This window comes from Delphinus delphis, chromosome 3 (assembly GCF_949987515.2).
Source record: "Delphinus delphis chromosome 3, mDelDel1.2, whole genome shotgun sequence".
In the NCBI taxonomy this organism is placed as follows: Eukaryota; Metazoa; Chordata; class Mammalia; order Artiodactyla; family Delphinidae; genus Delphinus; species Delphinus delphis.
The window spans coordinates 102,441,799-102,464,339 of NC_082685.1; the positions used below are offsets into that span (position 1 = coordinate 102,441,799).

The following is a 22,541-nucleotide window of genomic DNA, read 5'->3' on the forward strand; positions in this document are numbered from 1 at the left end:
GTATTTTCTTTATGTGAGAAGAAATATAGAGTGGTAAAGAAAATGCAGAAATTTACCTGAGGATTACACCTTTTGATAACACAAATAAACAAATTTAGGTAAAATGTGGATGAAAATGGGAATAAATCTGGTCTCAGAGTCTGCTTACCACTTTTTTGTTCAGCTTTTATATTCACTTAATTTCTCAAAAAAAATTCATATTTCAGTTGACAGGTAGTGTCGATGAGGCCTGTCCCATTTAGACAGCCTGTGGAGTTGCAGCCACTTGAAATTATTCTCATGCTCTTGAATAACACCCCTCCAGTGTGCACCTTGCATTTTGGCTCTCTTTTCTAGCCCTGTTTTAATGCCTGACTAAAGAGTGCTCAGTGCAAGGAATACTTGCAGAGTGGACTTCCCTATGGTAAAACAGCATGGACAGCTCCCAACACTGCAATCAAGGATGCCTCTAAAAGCTTTAATTTAAAAATAATAATAATAGTAATAATAAGTCTGCATGAAGATGATGGAGCCCTCTAAGGCACATGGGCTTAGAGAATTATTCCCATCTGCAACCCCCTCCCCCTGCTTAGTAGCCCTTTCCAGGGTTATGATTACTGGAAAATGGCTGTTAATCACCAGATTTTTTTTTTTGACTGCAGCTGCTTCAGTCAGACTACTAATCTATTAAACAACTTCGTCTCCAGTTTAAAATTTGCATTGTATACTGTATAGAATAAATTTTCATTGTAATCAGAGCATCCAAGAGAACTTCCTGATATGATTTATAGAAGCACATTTGTTTTTATGTATGGACCTCTCTAGCGCTATTGAGCCAACTGTTTAAACAATACTGTGGTAGATCAGCATAAAATCAAATATTGTAGGACTATTGAGTGCAAGCAGCATTTACAATAGTCACATTTGCAGGATGTTTGAAGTGTGATATCCCTAGCACTTGGCAATATACTACCTATATAATACAGAACTTAACCCAGATATTTAAAATTTGACTTAAACCTGAAAAGGTTTTTAGAAGTTTAGCATTCTCTTACCAGACTGTGGTAGAGTGGTTTGGCCTCTTTTTCTACCCTAATGCTTATTATATTTGCTATAATTTGAAGAAATAATCCAAAACCTGAGTCAATATTTAGTGCAAGGAGAGGACAAACAGTTCTAATTTACAAAGGACCCTCCCTTTTAAAACACATTCTTATATGTTAAATTGACAGGCTACAAGAGGAGGTTGGATGAAGTTCATCGTGTTGGAAAGAATGTTTCAATTAAAGTTGAGCACTTTCTCTTCCAGGTCTTTTTTTTCCTCCATTTTTTATTTGCTGTGCCAAGGTATCCATGTGCGTTTTTCCACTGTCATCTGGCTCATTCCCAGCAGATGCACACAATCTGTTCTGCTGTCACTAACAGGGTTCAGTTTATGAAAAGAATGTGTCAGAACATGCCACTATAGTCACTTTTACAGGTTTTTTTTTAAGAGTAACTGAGAATATATGCGTTGCCCTAGTTTTATTGTACTCAGCCTTAAAGAGATTTCTAAGAAACTTTTATAATATTCAAAGGCCAAAAGCTTTCTTCCAAACATATTTTTGACCAAATATTTACTTTTCATTAAAAATAAAATTTTAAAAGTTCACAAACATCTATAATGATGGACAGAATGTATTTTTTAAAATTTAAGAGTAGATTTTTATAGGAATGTTTAAAATAAACCAAAGATTTTTATGAAAAATCAAATTTCCAATTATAAAATTTATTTTATAATCATTAAATTACATATACTAAAAACAAGCCTACTTTCCTACTCAACTCAAGGATTTATTTTTTTAAATATTGTGATATACTATTTAGTATCAGTTATTTGACTTGACAGATAGTATTGATTTCCTTAAGTCTTTGATATCATTAAATTAAATCAAAAGCAGTTAAACTATCAAATACACTCTTATTCTGTATAACGACATTTGATAAACTGTATTCTCAAAGTAATGTAACATTTCTCCTATGTAGATGTTCACATTTTAAAAGCATAATAGGTAAATATTTCTGCACTTAATTTTTACTTGCTAAAGTGTCTCTATTCCTATCAAAGATTCTAAATAAAAATTCAGAGTTTTGTTGTCTTCTTCATATAAAGCAATTTCTCTGGTTTTATGTACCAGTAAAGGAAAACGGAGCAATGGAAACTTGCATTTATTCCTGAAATAATGAACTTAATAAGTTAGCAGAATTTGAAGTTTATGTGTAGTTAGTACATACTGCATATATATGCACGTGCAGATAGACAATGTACACATTTACATTGTGTACAGATCATGGTATTTAAGTATCTCCAGAATTGAAGATTTTTAAATGTACTTAAGTGCTAATTGTAGATTTTTAAAATAATTTTTGTTATGAAGATCAACTCAGAGTTCAGGAAAATTAAACATTTTAAATCAAAGTTATAATTCATATGAACTGAAAATAAAGATTCAGAAACTATATCGATGAATAATCACATACAAATTAAGCATTAATTATATATATTTATATAGGAAAATTAGTTATTAGGTTTCTGCATAAAGAAAATTTATGAAATACATGTTAAGATGTAATTTATGTCATTTTTCTGATTATGAAACTGATATATTAGCACATATAGAACTCAAGCAATACACATAAAGAGACCTTTCTGAAACAACTTTGCAGATTTTAGCAAGAAAATAATTTTCTTGGCACTCAGTGGCTCTGTTGTCACATCATATAGATTAATTGCTAAATTGTCTTTCTAGAGTTATAGCAAATGATTGTTATAGTAAGTTTTCTTAATACCTGAAGAAAGAAAAATCCTTGTTGATTATATTTCAAATATAGTAATGTATACATGTCTATCGTAAGTTGATTTTGTTATATTTTTGATGATGGGAACAGGGCACATATATTTAAGATGAGTGACAAAGGTCAGTTCTGGAGGTCACTTTTTCTTGCCAACGTTTTAATTTATTCATGACATTACATGTCAGATAACTTTAGTTTTTAACTAGTGTGTAGGTATTTGAATTGTTTAGTTTTGGTAATCCTGAATATTTGCTCTTAGGATAAGAAGGCTATTGTATACCAAGAATCACAGAAAGTGAACTGAAAAGAATGTTTGGTCAAACCCCATAAGATGTCGGGGCCTCTTACTCATCCCCTCAAAGCCATCAGCAGCGGGGCTGGGTTAATAAAATAGCCATTGTGCATTACAAGATGGTAGACTTGACCTCACTAACTACTGCTGGTATTGGGGAAGGAGTCACAGGGACGGGAGAACAACCAGAATCTTTTCTTTTGCTACCATCTAAACATACAGAAGATCATTTCGAGACAAAACTCCGTAAGCAAACTTAATTATACTTATCCTGAAGGACTAATCTTTAAAATCCGCTACTTATCACTCAAAGTGTAAATACAATTTTAAATTTCATTGGGGAAAAAACGCTTATTCCTCTTAGGGAGATTCACAGAACTTAAAGAATATTTGCCAGTATGGTTTGCATAGTGAAATACTTTTATTTGTTTATTTATAAATTTATTTATTTATTTTTGGCTGTGTTGGGTCTTTGTTGCTGCACACGGGCTCCCTCTAGTTGCGGCGAGCGGGGGCTTCTCTTGTTGCAGAGCATGGGCTCTAGGCGTGCAGGCCTCAGCAGCTGTGGCTCGCAGGCTCTAGAGCACAGGCTCCGTAGTTGTGGCACACGGGTTCAGCTGCTCCGAGGCATGTGGGGTCCCCCCGGACCAGGGCTCGAACCCGTGTCCCGTGCATTGGCAGGGGGATTCCTAACCACTGTGCCATCAGGGAAGTTCCTGTGAAATAACTTTTAAATACCAAATCTTCTAAAAAGATAGGCCCTTTTAGTTAATAATTCCTTACAAAGAAATAATCAGATTTTTTTTTCCTAATTTTATTTTTAAAAATTAAAGGAAGAGGGCTTCCCTGGTGGCACAGTGGTTGAGAGTCCGCCTGCTGATGCAGGGGACACGGGTTCATGCCCCGGTCCGCGATGATCCCACATGCCGCGGAGCAGCTGGGCCCGTGAGCCATGGCCGCTGAGCCTGCGCGTCTGGAGCCTGTGCTCCGCAACGGGAGAGGCCACAACAGTGAGAGGCCCGCGTACCAAAAAAAAAAAAAAATTAAGGGAAGAGCCATTTCGAAGCTTGAAATTTTCCTGGTTCTCTAGAATATAAACTGTGGGGCCAGTTTATCTCAAAAATACTTTTGAATTTTGCCAGTTGCCTCAATTTCCGACATGGATACCACCCTGCTTTGTGGTTGGGAGGTAATTCTTTCTTTGCATTTGCTTAGTCATAGGTCTTTTTGGATCAAAGAAAGCTTATTTTTGTAAAGCTGTCCCCAAAATATGTATTATTCATAGACAAGAAACCCATCAAAGAGTCTCACTGCACGGGTAATGATAGGTTAGACTGCAGTGACCAGAAGGCTCTCCACCAGCTTTCTTTGGGGAATTTAAAGACAGTTGTAGCCTTTTTCCATCTGCATCAACATATGTTGACCAGTTGGTTTTCAATTCTTGCTGGCTTGGTGGCTGGAAGTAAGACTGATCTTCTATAAATATAATTGATACTTTCAACTATGACTTAGGAATTCCACTTTTACTTTTATTCAGCATCACTACTCAAGATGTCTCTAAATTCCAGTAACTTTTATGATATGTGTAAAAAGCTTGTATTATTAATTTGAAAGCATTATTAATTATAGCTATTTTTAGGCAATAACAATCATAGCTAACTTTCTTTGAGAGCTTACTGTATGTTTGGGCACTGGTCTAAGGGCTTGAACATTAACAAGCATTATCTCATTTTTTCCTCAAAACCAAACGATATAGGCACTATATATATTACTATCCCCATTTCACAGATGAAGAAACTAAGACAAAAATGTACAACTTGCCTAAAAGTCATCTACTTTGTTAATGGCAGAGCTAGAGCCTCAAACTGATAGCCTGCAGAGTTCACTCTCTTACCCACTGTGCCAAAAATCTCTCAGCAATGAGATAAGATAAAGGAAATGACTGAACTATAGAAACTTAATTTTGCGTGGCGTCGTGGGGAAAAGTGTTCAGTAACCCCAGAATGACATGATTATAACTATGTTTGCATGATACGTTAGTATGGTTTTTAAAGAGAAGTGAATTAGTTCTTGGCCCATGATATGGTTCCATATTGTTAACCTGGAAGGGAAAAATATATATATATATATATTTTATCAACTATTTGATAGATTTTCTTTTCACAAGCAATGTCTTATTACTATTTGTGAACATAGATTTTTCCAGTTATAGTATTAGCTTTAACTGAAATGTGAATGCCTAGTTTTATGTCGTCCCCATCTAGTGACATACAGTTTGCTTCTCACTTTTTGAGCTGTTTTAATTTTTAACCTTTATTTGTAGGAATCATAGTAATTTATAGAGTTTTAATTTAAGAATGTAAGCTGTGTGACAGTTTGTACATGGATATTAAATGGGTTTCAAGAGTTAGTTAATTTAACTAGTGCAGGTGCAAATTCTAGAGAATTTTTATTTCAAGCACACCTTTTAATTTTCTCATTATAGTTAAAAAAGAAAAATAACAAAACATTAAAACCAGAGATAGATTTGGAATACTGACAAGTTAGAACAACTTGCATCATATTTGAAAACTAGGAAATGTTATATCAAGTTTATTCATCAAATGCATGGCTTTTATTTTTTAATTGAATATTTCTGTGTCCAGTAAAAGGCCTTTTGAAAAAGGAAAAAGATCACTTTTAGAATTTTACTAGGAGAAATAATATAAACTTTCTTTCTTCTAATAAACAGTTTTCTTGTTTTTCATAAAAGCATTACCATGCTCTTGACTAAAAGTGAGGACAGAGAGGCTGGTCAGAGGTCAGACAGGACTCAGATACTTCTGAATTACCAAATGCATACACTTTGAACTGCAAGATTAATAACTACTGTATCTTTACATCATGGATTCGTTGACAAATTTCTACAGTGAACTTAAGTAACTACCTTTGGTTCCGCCTTATTTCACTGTTGAGGAGAATCAAATGCGTATTTGGATTACCGTGCAAACACCGAAATAATCTGTGTTCTCTGTATTTCACAATGCTTTCAGTAGAAATGTGACTTGAAGATTTGAGAATTAGATGTGTAATTTGGAATTAATTGGTTACAACGATAAATGGCCTCCATGTCACTTTGTGGTGCCCACTGGCAAGGGGGAGTTTTGTGTGCTTTATGCAATATTAAGTGCCACTGGTAATGCTGCGTTCATTCCTATCTTTCAAACAAAACAATTAAGGCTAGTTAGTGTACTTGCTAATTTGATTTTGAATATAGTTGTTTGAATTTCTTCTTTGGAACCTTCCAACTGTAGAGCACACTCTTAAGACTCCATAAAAAGCCAGATTTTATTTAGTATCCATATACAGCAACAAGTATTCTAAATGCATAGGAAACAAGAATTCACTATTGAGGCCTGGATTACCCTAAGACTGGGGAGGAAGTCATAGCTCTTGGCTGATTCTGTAAATGATAGTTAAATACAGTTATTAGTAATATTTTCTGGAAGTGGATTGTGATGTACTTAATATTGCATTTCGAAAGCCTTCTCAAAAATTTTGATCATTGAAGGACTACAATCAGCTAACAATTTCTCACAGAATCCGTTCAAAAACTGAGCTGTAATTGATCTTGGGTATATGTTAAGTGACAGGGTCATACATATAAAACATTGGGTATCCTTCATACAGTTAGTTTAGAGCAGTGGTTCTCAATCGTGACTATAAGAGAGCTTTTAAAAAATGCTCGTGCCCATCCACCTCCAGATTTGGAGTAAATCGGCCTGCTGTCTTGGCATTGCTATTTCTCAAAGCTATCTGGGTGATTTTCACACGAAATCTGGGTGAGAACCACTATTTAGAAGAAGATAAATGTGAATTTTGAACTTGGTCATACAACTCCATGCATTCTGGAAGTTAAAGAAACGAATAAGCTTATAATTTGAGAACGATCTTGGACTCTGCCCACAAAATGTCTAGTGCTATTCCCCAACACTTCCTCTTGGACATCAACTGAGAATTTATTAATTAATCAGTTCATTCACTAAGTGTTTACTGGGAGGTGGCTTGCTAGGTGTTAGGGATACAAAAGTGAAAGATGGAATCTCTGTCCCTGAGGAATTCAGTCTGATGAGGGAGATGAACGTGCCAGATGCAACTGTGAATGTAATGTAATCACCACTATCTTACAGGTATGCTGAAGGTTAAATGCTTAAGTGATAGAATGTTCAACTTTTTCAGGAGATGACTGGTCAGGTCAGTCTTCACTAGAAGAAAGGACACCTAAAGTGAGTCTTAAATGATGAGTCAAATCATTGGCAGTATTCTGGAAAATGGAATTTTTTTGATTCATCTCTCCTCCAAAGTGTAACAGAATTTAATAAGTTTTTTTATATGGCCTGCCATATTCTCAGCTTTGCCTTCCTTTTTGGAGAGGCTGTCCAAGGCCTTGTCCAAGTCTCTTTTGAAATTGGGAGCAGCTGATGAAGCTAAGAGAATGGTACTGGAAGTAGGAAGAACCGAGCTAATCCGCTTTCCATTCTCTGTTATGACAGAAAACCTCCCTGTTACAGATCTGGAGGTGACTTGAAGGACTTATTCTTCCTCCACACCCACTCAGGCCTTGTTTCCTGGACACAGCTGAAAGGAAGGGGGGCCTGACCCAGGTCCTCCCCTGCAATTCACTGTTTGGACAGGGGATGTGGAACAAGTTATGAATGAGGGAGAAGAGCACCAACAGTGAGATGCTACCAAGAATACTTCATATAGTGGAGACTCAACTTTTATCTCCTACAAAAAATAATTTTAGAAAAAAACTTCACTTGGTATTTTCCTGTTTTTTCTTGTTCTAAAATAAATCAAAAATAGGGCTTCCCTGGTGGCGCAGTGGTTGAGAGTCCGCCTGCTGATGCAGGGGACACGGGTTCATGCCCCGGTCCGGGAAGATCCCACATGCCGCGGAGCGGCTGGGCCCGTGAGCCATGGCCGCTGAGCCTGCGCGTCCGGAGCCTGTGCTCCGCAACGGGAGAGGCCACAACAGTGAGAGGCACGCGTACCGCAAAAAAAAAAAAAATCAAAAATAGATAAATAAAAGACTTTAGGGGTGTCATACCCTTATGAAAAAATCTTGTGTACTTTAAAATTACTCTGTAAAGGTACTCTAAAAGAAGAGAATAAGCTTGTAAGAACATAGCAAACCATGACTTTATAAGACATGTAGAATCCAAGACACTGGGCTTGCTCTTTCTACATTGCCAAACAAACATAACACACACACACACACACACACACACACACACACACACACACACACACACACACACACACACACACACACACACACCCGCCCCCCCCCCCCAGCTTCAGGAGACAGAAAAGGCAAGACATGCAGAGGAAATAAATATACTGATACTACAAGTTACATAGGAAAATGTTGCATTTCTTCATAGCAAGCTTTACTGTAAAATGAGCCACATCCAATTTTACATAAAGGGGGGGGTTAGATGGTGGTCTTAATTTTATAATGGAATAAAATTCCAAGTCTGTAAATAAACTTTTCATTCCAGCTTCTAGGCCATGTTATTTTCACAAACCAGATTCCTCATGAGATAAGCCCAGCTTCATATTGGGAGGGAGGAGGGGGAACTGGACTGCACTGTTTGATTAATCATATCCCAGTGACTAGAGTAGAGAATTAAATTCGTTATGAAAGACTGGGAACTTTGATCTAATGGACTGACTTTTTTGGAAGTCATAAAAGGTACTGAATTTGGTCTTAGATAGATAATGCATTAATATCACACATACAATTAGAAAATTATCACCTTGAGTAAATTAAGTATACAGCGTTGAATTCAATTAGCGTATTATTAGAAATTTACAAGTCAATAAATATCATAAGGTGCGTTTATTTTTTTAATGCAACTGGAAACTCTCCAAAAATTCAATATGATCCAGATGAAAACAAGTGATTTTATTAAGCCCTCGAAAGTCCTCAATGCTGGTTTTGCAGGAAAGGGGCATATTTATCAGTACTGTTTTATCTCAGAAAGGAAGAGCTTTCTATGATTGCAACTTATAAATCTGTTGAGAGTCAGTGAGGTTATCCAGATGAGTTTTTTTCTCACATCATGCAATAGCTGAGAAGCTCTTTCATAGTAATCAGCTCAGAAATAGACTAGTAAATTTCAGGAACATATACACCCAAATTAAATAATGCTACAATATACCTGTAAAGGGGTGCTGTATTTCTAAGAGATTTGAATAGAGTGGACTTCAGATCTGGCTTCACATTCGAATTCTTGGAGAGCTTTTAAAAAATAACAATGCTGAGGAACCAGCTCCAACAATTCCAATTTCATTGGTCTGGGATGGGTCTAGGGATCAGTAATTTTTGAAAGTATCTCAAGTGATTCAAATGTCCAGTCAGCGTTAACTGTTAACATTCAAAATCTTTAGAACTTTGGATCATCTTTGAACACTAAGGTGAAGTATAAATAAGGAACATTAGGATTACCTCCCTTCTAGCTATAAAATTGAGAAGAAAATAAATTGATTTCTTAAATTATAAAAGGGAAATTATCTCCTCTGTACAATCTTCCTTTTACCAGTTTATGAGACCAGCTGCATCATTCCAGTTTCTAAATTATTGGCATTTCTAAAGATGAAGTAACAGGGGAAGTGATGAACTTTATAAATAGACTGCATGAAATATTTGGCATGAGGGGTCAAGATGTAGGCGAAGCTGGAAAAAGACTTTAGCTTGTGTGTTAGCCAGAGGCCAACAGTTGTTAAATTCCCTAAATTTCCTTAAGGAAGGGAAGAGGAAGAATCCCTTTAAGAACATAATTTTTTTTTTTCCTCCAATGTGTAGTCAGTGAAACCCAGAGAGAAAAAAATGTACCTTTCAAGCCAAAATTAGGTCATGCCAACCACAGCAAATTTGGAAGCTCTACTTCAAATGTAGTCTTGCAGCATTGCTGTGGATCATCTTAATGTCATGCACGTGGTAAGGCTGACGCTTCCAGATCATGGCTGCGGGGCTCTGCTGAGCAGGCCAGCTCTGCTGACTGAGTCTGACCGAACCCAGTTAGGCTGCAGTTGGCACACAGACATGACGTGACCTAAGGTTGTGTCTGAAAGGTATGCTCTGGAATATGGCATTTTTTTTGAGGTGAAAAATTTACAGTTTCTAAAAAAAAAAAAAAACTCAAAATCACATAACAGTTCATTTTGTTTTGCTTTATGATTCTAGAGGGGGAAAATGTTAAAGGAAACAGGGAATGGACAAATCTAGTATAGTGGCCTGCAGGCATGGCCTCCTGGTAATTAGGAGGAGGTTGCCAAAGAACTACCTCACCATTAAAAAAAGAAAGAAAGAAACCTACAAAGTAATAGTTTCGTTCATGTATTCACCTGTTCACAGAAGTGGCAGGATTGTTCTTTTTCCAGTCTTGAGGGATGTGGGAGAAAATTAGAAGGCCCTTCATTCATTTCATTGGCACTTATCATTACTAGAACGTTGAATCTGCTGTAAAATGCAATATATTTCCATTATGTGAAAGAAACTGCTGCTTTTTTCCTACCTGCAGAACATAGTACTTCATGGGTGTTTCTATTCATTATTTGAATGATGGACTGGCCCTAAAAATATAGCTTATTTCCATTACATAACAGAAATTTATACTCTTTTCTACTTGCGAAAAGTATTTAATAAAGTGATAAGGCCTGTAAGGTTTAAACATTTTTATTGTGGAATGCGCTAGAGAACTTTACTGAGTTGTGTAAGGAAAGTATGAATATCTGTCATAGTATCCCATGTGTCTGTTATGTTCTCAAAGCAAAAAGCTAAAGCCTGTCTTTTGTTGAACACTACTGAATTCATTCCCACCAAAAAAACAAAAACTCAAAAGAGTTTTGGACTTGTTCCTAAATGAGCACATATATTTGCAGCTGCGGTCTTTGTCACCATTAGCTTTACATCTGTGTCATACCTGCAGAAAGAAGTTTTTCTCTTCCAGAATAACTTTCCAGTGTGTACAGTTAGTTGCATCAGTCTAGTTTCCAAGTTATTGACGTCTCTTAGGATGAGGTAGCAGTGGATATATAATATTCTATCTGTTATGAACTGGGATATTGTGCAGGAGATTGAAAAAATAAAAATACTCTCCTTCTATTATAGAATAGAATTTCTGCATTCTTGAATTACTTAATATAGGGACTTTCATGTGTTAAACTACATTCCCCTTGATTTTTCTGGCATGCTGGTTCTACAGTCTCTGATAACACAGGAAATAAAAGGCCCAATCAGTACTGCATGAGGATTCTAGACATACTTCACAGAGGAGAAAACACTTGAAGTGGATCTTAAAGAAAGACCTTGAATGTGTCTTGTGTTGTCGCTGCATGTCTTGCCTTTTGAGTAGAGACTCTAGTGTGTCACTACACACCCAATAATACAGTCAAATCCCCCACTTATGAATAATTTGGTCCCCTCAATTTTTTTATAATTGGAAACAGATAATTTATTTTTCATGGAAACAGTTTTTAAATGGCTGTTAACTTCTCACACGAGCCCACAAAAACCCATTGTACACTTACAGTAATTCTTTTTAAATAGCAGGAAGCCATACAGGTGTTGTAAAACAAATAACTGAATTAGACTGTCCAAACTTTCCTTCACCAGTAATGCTTAGCCAAAGCAGTCTCTGATGAGGCAGGTGGAATTTTTGTGGAAATAATGAAAATAATTTCTAGGTTTCACAATGTAGTCTAGTACATAGAGACCTCAGAATCATATGCAGTGTTCCTTTAAAGTGCAGAATTCCCACCGCCACCTTCCTGGGGAGACCTTTCAACAGATGATTAGAATGTTTATTGGAGTTTAAGGATTACTGCTTAAAGATCGCAAGTATTCTTAGTTTATCATTTTTTTTAGAATAGCTTTCTCTGTTCAGATATATAATAAGCATCACTCTAAATGTTTTATTGGTTATCTTCAGCTAACACGTGGAACATACAAGAAAGAGAATTTCTCAAGGGATAACTGAACAAGAAGAGAACAGAAGGCGAGTAACAAGCATGTATGCCTGGATAAAGTGCCTGAGAAGGATTTGACTAAACTACCATTAGGACTCGGGCACTTGGGCTCCGGCCTCCATACCTTATCAGTTGCACTCCGCTGTCCTCCGTGGCCCCTAATAAATTCTTACTGCACTGCCTTCTCCAGGACTGTCCAAGGTCAAATTTAAGGGGTTTTGCCCAGGTTCCCAGAATCTAGGCACATGCCTGCCAGGCATATGGTTAATAGATACTTACTGAATGAGCAAATGAATTCTGCCACTCACTTCCTCTGAATTATAATCTCTGTGGAGCCTTGTTCGCTTAAGGCCGCTGATATGACCGGGAAGGTGCCTCAAACATATTGTAGATGGATATTCTCCATAAATTGAATTGAATTGAAGAAAAATTTGGTAGGACTTGAATTTAGAATTTCTTCGAAGCCCTGGTTGTGTGGTGATTTGCATATGTAAGAAAGTGGAGATTATGCATTGAGTTTATTTGAATTAGACGTTTTACAAAATGGATTTCATGATCAGAAAATGCCTAAATTTGTTGAAACTAAGTTAACAGAAAGAGAGTACCTTGCTGCATAGTTTTATGAGTCTAAAAACAGTACTCCATATATTTAACTCAGAGTTTTTGTTGGTGGTGCTTTATTAACTTGATGGTTTTTAAAATCCTCCTTTGAGATTTTTCTCTGCACCATCTAGACTTGGACCATCATTTGTGCGTAATTCAAATTGCAGGAATATGAAGGAAGAGAATAAAAATTCATGGCAACACGAAGTACATTATTTTATTCACTGCCTTCTAAATTACTCTACCTATAAACTCAACTAGGTATTTTATTCTTCTCTATTAGAGAAGAATAAAGGAAAAATATCCAAAGTTATTAAAAAGAAAGGTATCACCTTATTTCTTCATGCAGTACTGTCTTAAAAACTTTAATGATTCTTTTCTAAAAAGTAAAGTGATTTGGGGGAGGAGATAAAAATATTTTCAGATTATTTAAGAAAATAAGCTTGAATATGGAATATATTTTAAACATTTTTAAATGTTTCTCAAAGTATTCTCTATAGCATTTATCAAGACTCTTTCAGATCCCAAAAATGAATAATGGTGAGTAAAAATAAAATATAAGACAGAGAATTCCGAAGCCCCTTTATAAGTTTGTGTCTGCTCTTCAGGTTTATTCAGCAAGGACAGCACTGGGACTGACACGCTTGCAGGGTGCCTCCCGGTCTGCCAGCTCATCTCTCTTCCCGCATACAGAGCCACTTTGGAGAGTAAACCACACGTAGAATGGGTCATTCCATTCACATAAGTACTGAAATTGGAATGTGTTCTCAGAAACACAAAAGTAAAACCTTAAAGACTCTACTAAAGACAATTAGGATTCATTGCAGTCCTTTCTTCTTATCACAATAGAAAGAATGTCAACTTTTGTGTCTTCAGTAACCATGCTTCTCAAGGATTTAATGAAATATGTACCATAGCACTGTAAAACGGAAATCCTGTACAAACATCAGTTATTCTTAACCTACCTTAGATTGTAAACTCCTTGGGCTTGGGGACTGCACCTTATTCGTCTTTGTGTTCTCTCTGGTCTAAATAAGTCCGTTATACATAATAGATGTCCCATAAATGTTTGTTGAATTAAATTGAAACAAGTGAATGAAGGGTAATAATTGTTCCTAATTCAAATGAGAGAGATTTAGGAAAAACAATTAAGTGCTACCACTATGAAAACTTTCCCTTTGGAATTATCTTTCCTATGCCTGACTTTTGTAGAATTTTATGTATACCTATTTTATGGTACTAATTTCTGCCTTGTACTAAAGTTCATGTTTAAATTATCTTTCCCAGTTTTGTAAAATTTAAGTTCTTTGGAGGACAGAGATGAAGTTTTATTAATCTTTGTATTCAGGATATACTCTCTGATGGACTTATAATCTCTAATTTAACAAATTAACTTTTTGCACCAGATCTGCTATACTACCTGACTGGCTGAACAATGTTGATCATAACCAAAGATACTTCCTTGGGGTAGGCGTCCAGTTCCTTTTGTGAAATACTACTGCTTACTATTCTATGAATCTATGTTAATGATATTATTTATTGTATACTAATGCATGTTTTTACAGCTGAGGAAACTGAAATTTAGAAGTCACATAGATTAAAACTTTGGTCTCTGATTAGAAAGCATGGTTCTTATATAGCTACAAAAGAACTGCCATCAGTAGCCTTTATTTCATTTCATATGTGGTAATAGATGAATGATGACTCTGCATCTTTCTTACATTATAATATTATATTTCTTAGATTTGCCCACCATGTAAAAATTATGAATTTTTGTGGTTCTTGTTTATGTCATGAGTGAAAGTCATGAGATAATACTGTTGTAGCTGATAAAACAATGTTGAGAGACACATTTGTGATTCATTAAAAGACATAGTGTAACTCATTGGCCCAGTTTGGAGTTTAAGTTTTATCCAACTGATTCACGTAAGTTGGGGGTTTTTTGTTTTGTGATATTCATCTGACTAGGTTGATCTCTTATTTCATAAATATATGAGGAACCAAGTACATTGGAAAGGGTTTATATCTTTGGTAAACCCATTAAGTCAACATCTAATGAAAGCTAATTCAAACCTTTTATTTATTCCATTGCTAGTTAGTTAGCATCGGTATATGATGGGAGTAAGAAAAACAAAATGATAGTCAAATCATGAAGTTTTATTCTTCACCAGCAATCTTCATGATACATTTGTTTCAATGATACTGCTATCTAGAAATGATAGTCATTTTTATTTTGCATAGATTTCATTTATTCAGGCAATTCCTAATTACCTGTATTTATTTAAGTATAGCAATTTACTATTGGTGTCAATTTATTGAATGTCTAGGCATTATGTAGCTACAGAACATTTTTTCTCAGTTGTCCTAATGGAAGATATTTGGCTAGCAAGAGTACACAATTGTTTGATAATTGACTTTTGTTCAAGGGTGTACAAGTCCAGCCTAGAAGACCTCATTATCCATTAGGTACCCACCTCAGCTAGAGCTACATTTTAACACTGCATTCTTAAGAGCAGCATACATATCATTTTAATTATCACTTGGAAATATAATAATTATGATAAAAATCCTTGTTAAAATTTTTTTCTTGTTGTATAGTACACTTATTTCAAACGATAGTTAATGCAGCCAGAAGCCAGTGTTTAAATAAATTGAACATTGCCTTGGATGTTCTTTTACAGGAAATGACTTTAGAGTATGATTCTGACTCTTCTGATTCTTCTCTCGTTGTGTTTCACATACTTTCTTCATCTCAGCCTCCATCTCTACCATTGGTACTTTTAGATATGTATTTTTCCTTATATTTATTAATAGGAATAGCTTTAAAATTAAAGTTTTAGTTATATAAAAGAGATATAAGATACATAGTAAAAGGCGTGTGATTTTTTTAAATATAAAGTTTGACTCTGTTGCTAATGAATATTGAATACACACTTCAATATATAGTTCTAAAATTGTTTTAATCACGTTATCATATCTAAGAAGATACTAATAACCTTTTGTTCACAACTATACTACTAACGAATATAAAGAATTCTGCATAAATTATTTCCATATACAATCACTTTTAGTCATTTAAATTTCCATTTGTTGTTTTGGAGATGTTGCAACCTAAAAATACAAATACAGTTTGATAGTTTGTATTCTAATAGATATGTAAATCCCCTACAGATTGAGTCTGATTGTATTGGTTGCATTATAAAGCTTCAAGTAATAATTACCCCCGTACATTTTAGTACAATTAGAATTCTTTAATCTTTTTTGAGATGCTGAAAATAGATTTTAAAATTTCAAGTACCTAGGATAAATAATTATGGTCTATTCACATAACTATAAATGCATAAATTATTATTTTAATTTTAAAATATAAGATAGAGAAGTATACCTTACTAAATATTGAATTTTTTTTTTTTTTTTTTTTTTTTTGCGGTACGTGGGCCTTTCACTGTTGTGGCCTCTCCCGTTGTGGAGCACAGGCTCCTGACGCGCAGGCTCAGCGGCCATGGCTCACGGGCCCAGCCGCTCCACAGCACGTGGGATCCTCCTGGACCGGGGCATGAACCCGTGTCCCCTGCATCGGCAGGCGGACTCTCAACCACTGCGCCACCAGGGAAGCCCTAAATATTGAATTTTTATACCTTAAATTAGCTAGTTGGCCAGTCAGAATGTGAAATTAACATTGGTGGTTTATAGAATGTTAGCATGTAGAAGCTGAAAGTTAGTAGAAAAATCAGCTGAATTTTAGCTGACAGATGTTCACTGAGTAAATTCACTAAATCTATATCCAGTACTTGTAAGACAGGTTGATTGATATCAAAATGTGTGGATGTTTACTGGAAGATAAAGCAAAGACTTGGCATTATTCTAATAATTAAACAGAACAAAGTTTAAATTGAAAAAAATACATATTCTTCATTTAAAAATTCATTATGTATAAGTTTTTAATGATATGTTATATATATATACACACACACATATATACATATGTACATATCTAAGCATGTAAGCATGTAAGTATGTATGTATGTATGTCAAAGGAATCACCAAAGTCAGAGCCAGTACGTGAGACTGGAAGTTTTGCTCGCTACTCCACTTTAAAATGAAGGGCATTCCAAACATCATGGCAGCCCTAAAGAGCAATGGCCTTCTAGGGTCTGCTCCAACTCTAAATTCCTCCATTCTGTCTACTTTGGCAGTTACCATTCCTATGTTGTGTTCTTAAAGCAATCAAAGTAAGACCTCATATTTCATTAAAATGTTGGAATCTGTTTAGCATGACATAAAGGGTTGATGCTGGAGTCAGACTGTGTAGGTTCCAATCCCAGAGCCACACTTAACCTTGTGCAAGCGAAGTCCTCTTTGTCTAAGTTTCCTCATATGTGAAATGGATGCAGTAATGGTACCATAAGGTTGGTATGAGGATTAAATGAGTTAATACATGTAAATAGAACAGTGCTAGACACAAAACAAGGATTAACAATCATTATCCTTTTTTAAATTTTTACAATCAAGAAATTTTGCATTGAAAGGGATTTTGGTTTTTGCCTTTTGAGGAGGAAGGTCTAGGAAATAGATTTTATAATTACCTACATCTTCCTACAAATTAAAGTCATTAAAGGCAGATTTACTACTTGATTTTATCTTTTCAAAGTTTTTTTTTTAATTCTTGTAGTGGAATTTTAAAGGTTTCAATTCATATTATTAAATTTGAAATACAACTAGGGAATACCAGAATTACCAATTTCTAGAAGTTTCTTAGTTTTGAAATGTTGATGAATGATGGATCATTTCCTGAAGGAATTTGCAGATTCATCTCCCTGAAACATAAGAGAAAACTGAACTTTAATAGTGGTCAGTCATTAATTCCTTTGAAATTAAGTTAAACATTTAGACATAAATCAAATGGATAAATGTGTTGAAACCTTTATTGTAGATTTTTAAATTAAGCCTTAGGCAACATTTTGTACTAGCCAAATATCACACATTTTCAGTGTATTTTATTATGTCTGTGTGACTTTTTTTTTTAACAAACAGGTTTCACAATCCTTGTAAACAAGAGAGATTTACTATAGCATTCGGTAGCATAGCCAAACTCATGTGGGGCTGGCTTTTAGAAATGCGATACTTAAGATTTAGACAGTCGAAGCCTGTGAATGTATGAATGTCATTTATTTTCAAATTAACTGATTTAGAAACAAGCAAATTAAAAGTACTTTAAAGTGCTTGGCACAACCATATTCTTCTAAGAAATATTTTACAACATTGAAGAACTTGTGTATCCATCTGGGAAAACAAAATACTCCCACACAGGCCACTATAACTCTAAATAACCAGTCCATTGGCAGAGGGAATCTTTCAACCAACTCTTTCACAGAGAACAGTGTCATTAGGAAACAGAATTTTATCCCAAAGTATGTTAATTTTTGACCAAAATCTAAATTTTATTTTTTCTTAGCAGTGTGGCCCCCTCATCAGTGGGAATGAATTAATGACTTTTTTTTTTATGTGCTTGCTGAAGTTGCAAATAACTAGTTAATGTTGTGGAGTGAGAAGTTACACTACTTAAAGTTTTCAAAATGTGTCTCAGTTTATTACCTTATTGTGACTAAAATAATTACAACAAGAATTAAATATTATATATAAAGCATTTACCTTATTTCCTGCTATTATTTCTATGAAGAAAGATGTAAATATGTGAAAATGTGACTTTTTATCTTAAGGAGTTGGTTTTCATCCACATATGGTTTACCCAGTACTCTGCAAAGTAAGAGATGTTACGTAGCTAGAAAGTTGTACCCATTCAACCATACTTCTGGAAATAGGTTTGTTATTTTCTACTAAACAGTTTTCAGCCTCTATAGGTTTGGATTTCAAATACAGATCATTATTAGGTTATTAAATCATGCAGATTCTCTCCACCACTTCCTCTGATATGTGCCTTTGGGGAGTTTTTTGTTTGTTTGTTTGTTTGTTTTGTTTGTTTTACTGTTGTTTTTTTGCGGTACGCGGACCTCTCACTGTTGTGGCCTCTCCCATTGCGGAGCACAGGCTCCGGACGCGCAGGCTCAGCGGCCATGGCTCACGGGCCTAGCTGCTCCGCGGCATGTAGGATCTTCCCGGACCGGGGCACGAACCCGTGTCCCCTGCATCGGCAGGCGGACTCTCAACCACTGCACCACCAGGGAAGCCCTGGGGAGTTTTTTTAAATAGCAAATTATTCTACATCATCTTTGTAAAAGTTATCGTAGTAAGATTATAAATTTCGCTAAAATATTATTTATGAATTTTAGTTACATCACCATGTGCCCATTTACTAGTTATAATAAGTTTGCAGAATGGAATTTATTTGCACTTTGTGTATTGCCAATTTTTACTCATGTACTTTTTGAAAGCAATATATTTAAATCTGATTTTTGTAAGTTAGATAATAGTTGTTTGTATTCAACTTCAAATTTGAGAAACTGCTTTGTAATGCGTTTGTGATCCAAGTCATTACCAAGAGTTGTGCAACTATAAATGAGATAAAGAAATAGAAATAGTGATCTTATGTGAAAGCTATAGATTGGTGTCTGATCTAGTCTCGCAACTATATATCTTACCAGCCTGTTAAAATCTAGAGGTCCTGAAATTATTCTGTCTTTTTTTTCCAAAGGCATCGTTTTATAGATGAGTTACTAAATGAAAAAAAGAAAAGTGGTAATAGAGGAAGTTGGCATGGAGAATTGTCACTGTACTCAGCTCTTTTATCTTTTTCTAAATATAGTTTTAAAATATTGTTCAGGTCAGCTGATATAAGCGGGGGAGTGCTTCTTCATGTCTTCTTTCTTTCCCAATCATTTCAATAATGTTTTGATGAATTAAAGTATATAAGTGAAACAAAGAAATCAGCACCAAGTTCTCATATTAATCTGAGAATTGAAACTGCTAATTCCCCAGATATTTTTAATATATTGCTAATCTCAAAACCAGGACTAAATTGGTATTCCAGGACTAAAGTGGTAAATTTTTAATAGAGATGTCTCTTACAAGCAGGTCGTATTATAACATACTAGAATATCATTTATTCTTTGAGGGTGTGATTTATTCTATTTAAATATAAGCCCTGTAAAGGAGATGTGTTAATCTGTTTTTACTCTAAGTACATAAATATGTCTGTTGCATTCTAGTCAGTAGATGTATTCAGAAGCCAATATGCCTCCACTCTCACATTTCTTCTGTAAATGATGAATAATATTGATAAATGAAAATTACAAATCTGCAATAGAGCTTAACTACTGAACACTAAATCATTCTGTTACTAACTCTGTGTTCCAATGACATTTTCTAGATTAAAAAAAAAGTCATTCCTACACTTAAAAAATATTTTGTGCTTTTGCAGCAATATAAGCAAATGTGCATTTGAAAGAAAATTCACAATGCAGCCACAAATAATTCCCTTTAAGACTCAAAGTGCCATTTTCAAAAATGGTTCAATTTTCAGAATGGAATATTTAAAACCTCTTTCCTGCCAGACTTTACATTCCACATGTTTGGTACAATTAAAATAGGAGAGTTGAAGGAATGGAACTCTTCCATCTATATTTTGGAAAAACATATTCACTCACCTCAATTTGTCAGTGTGCATTAAGAGGGAGGTCATTATGCAGTAGAAAAAGAAGAAGAAGGCAGCTCTAACTCATGTGACTGACATGTACTGAACATGGCCATTAATACAACTTGGCAGTGACCTTGGCAGAATTACAGGTAATCTCCTTGCAGGGTTAAAGTATTTGAATGATATTTCTACCATGTTAAGCACAAAGAGAAGTCTCTTTGGAATTTTACCCTTTAATTTTCTTTTATCCTAACAAATATATTTTTTAAATGATCCCTTAATTATTTTCTTTATCCGTTTGCTCTCTGAATTGACAGTTTATCCAAAACATTGTTGCTGTCATTTTTCTGTCATTATGGGGAAAAACTGTATATTGGTATCACTTTCATAAAGAGTTGAAGTTGATTTTATTTTTATTATAGGTGTAAATATGTAGTCAAATTTTATTATACCACTCATAACCAAAGTTCTAAAAAGCAGAAAACCTATATAGAGAAGTTATAGGTTGAGAACTCAATGTTGAAAAAATTCCTTTATTATATATTTTATAAAAACTCTCGGCACCGTTATTATTATTACCATTTAGGATTTATTTGGATTATATGTTAAAACATGTATTTTTATCATAACTTCTTAGATTTCGCAATAGAAATTTCAAGTGCGTCATTGTTTATTTCTTCCTACCTCAGGTGAGTTTGTCACATAAGAAGGGAACTTTGGCACAGAAAAGATTCAGGTAAATTAATGGAAAATATCATGACAAATAGTAAAGTTGTCATCTTATTAAAACATCCTATTGCCATTGTAATCTCATATTTAGTAATAATCTGTACTGAAATGCCTATAATATATAAGAAGTTTCACATAATGGAAGTTGGGCTTAGTAAAAAGCCTCTAAGCAGGTCGTAATTTCTTACAGTTGCTTCTACATCATATTTCAATACAGGAAATGAACAGTGACTATAAAGGAAGAGCATTTTTTTTCCACAAATGTGGATCCATTTAAAAACTATTCCTTCCTGAATTGTTTCTGGGGTCTTTTGGCAATTTGAACCAGCTGTTGACAACAGCATTTATAGGAGCCATTGACACTGGAGGATATGACAGTTTCTGTTTGGTGTTCATTATTCGTAATTTTAATTCTAGTTCAACTTTTAGAAGCAGGCCAAATTAGTTAATTTCTGGAATTAAAGCAAATTCACTGGTCATTTACATTTTTGAGTATCATATATGTAGAGAATTAGAAAGCTGCTTTCAATCAATGAGTCATTTATAGTATACAAGGTGAATTATTTTCATACAGAGCACCCTTAAGAATCATTTGGTAAGAAGGACATGGAAATTTATTAGGTAAGGCATGTTCAATAGATTACAATATTCTGAATTTCTCATCAGTTTACCTATAAATTTAACCTTTAGCAACACCTATTTCCAATTTATTGTCAAGTTGATCTATATAATCAGAATTCAATATTATGTTTATATTACCCAGGAACCCACCAAATGGAAAATTAGAGGTATCTTATCTCTGGCTATAAATTATAAGTAAATGGTTGCTGGCAGCCTATAACACTATTTAAAATCTTAACCATGGGGAAAAAGAGTTGTTCTTGAAATAACTGTAGTAGAAATACATTAAGAAATATAATTTCAATCAGGAAAAAAGTTAATCCACTTTCAAAAAATGACATGGAAAAGTCAGAGAAAATGAAACACCCTTCTTTAATCTAAGGGGAGTCAAACTTTTAGGTTTGTATTTAGATAAAAGCTCAGATCATGAATGTACTGGATTTTATATATTTTACTGTCAGCTGATTTAGGACTTTCACATATAAAATTTCAAAACTAGATGATGACAATATTTCGTTAGAAGTTTGTAAGGCCCCCTAACAGATGAGGCAATATAGCAGAGGAATATGAGCTTAGAAGCTGGAGTCAGGCTCCCTTACCTCAAACCCTAGCTTTGCTACTTAGTTACGGTGTAAAGTTGGGCAAGTTTTGTATTTTTTCAGTGCCTTGATTTTTTTTCTGAACCAGAAATATAATATGAATAATGATCATGATAGTACAAAATTATCCAGGTAGAGTTTCAATTGAAATAATAGAAATAATATTCCTGGGACATGTTCACTCAATGAACTATCATTATCACTATTACTAGGATGATTAAAAATTGTTTCACAGGAATAAACTATCAAACACGAATTAAAATTCTATTGCCAA

General features: G+C 34.7%; 1 protein-coding gene across 4 annotated transcripts in view; it reads left to right on the forward strand.

Annotated features, from left to right (window-relative positions):
- MEF2C (myocyte enhancer factor 2C) overlaps positions 1-22,541 on the forward strand; it is a 148,789-nt gene that overhangs the window by 11,491 nt on the left and 114,757 nt on the right. For 2 of the 4 annotated variants that reach the window (XM_060009174.1, XM_060009173.1), the window contains exon 2: positions 21,008-21,054. The exons of the other annotated variants lie outside the window; for them this stretch is intronic. The gene's annotated coding sequence lies outside the window, so the exon portion shown is untranslated. The remainder of the gene's footprint in view (positions 1-21,007; positions 21,055-22,541) is intronic. 4 annotated transcript variants of the gene reach the window in all.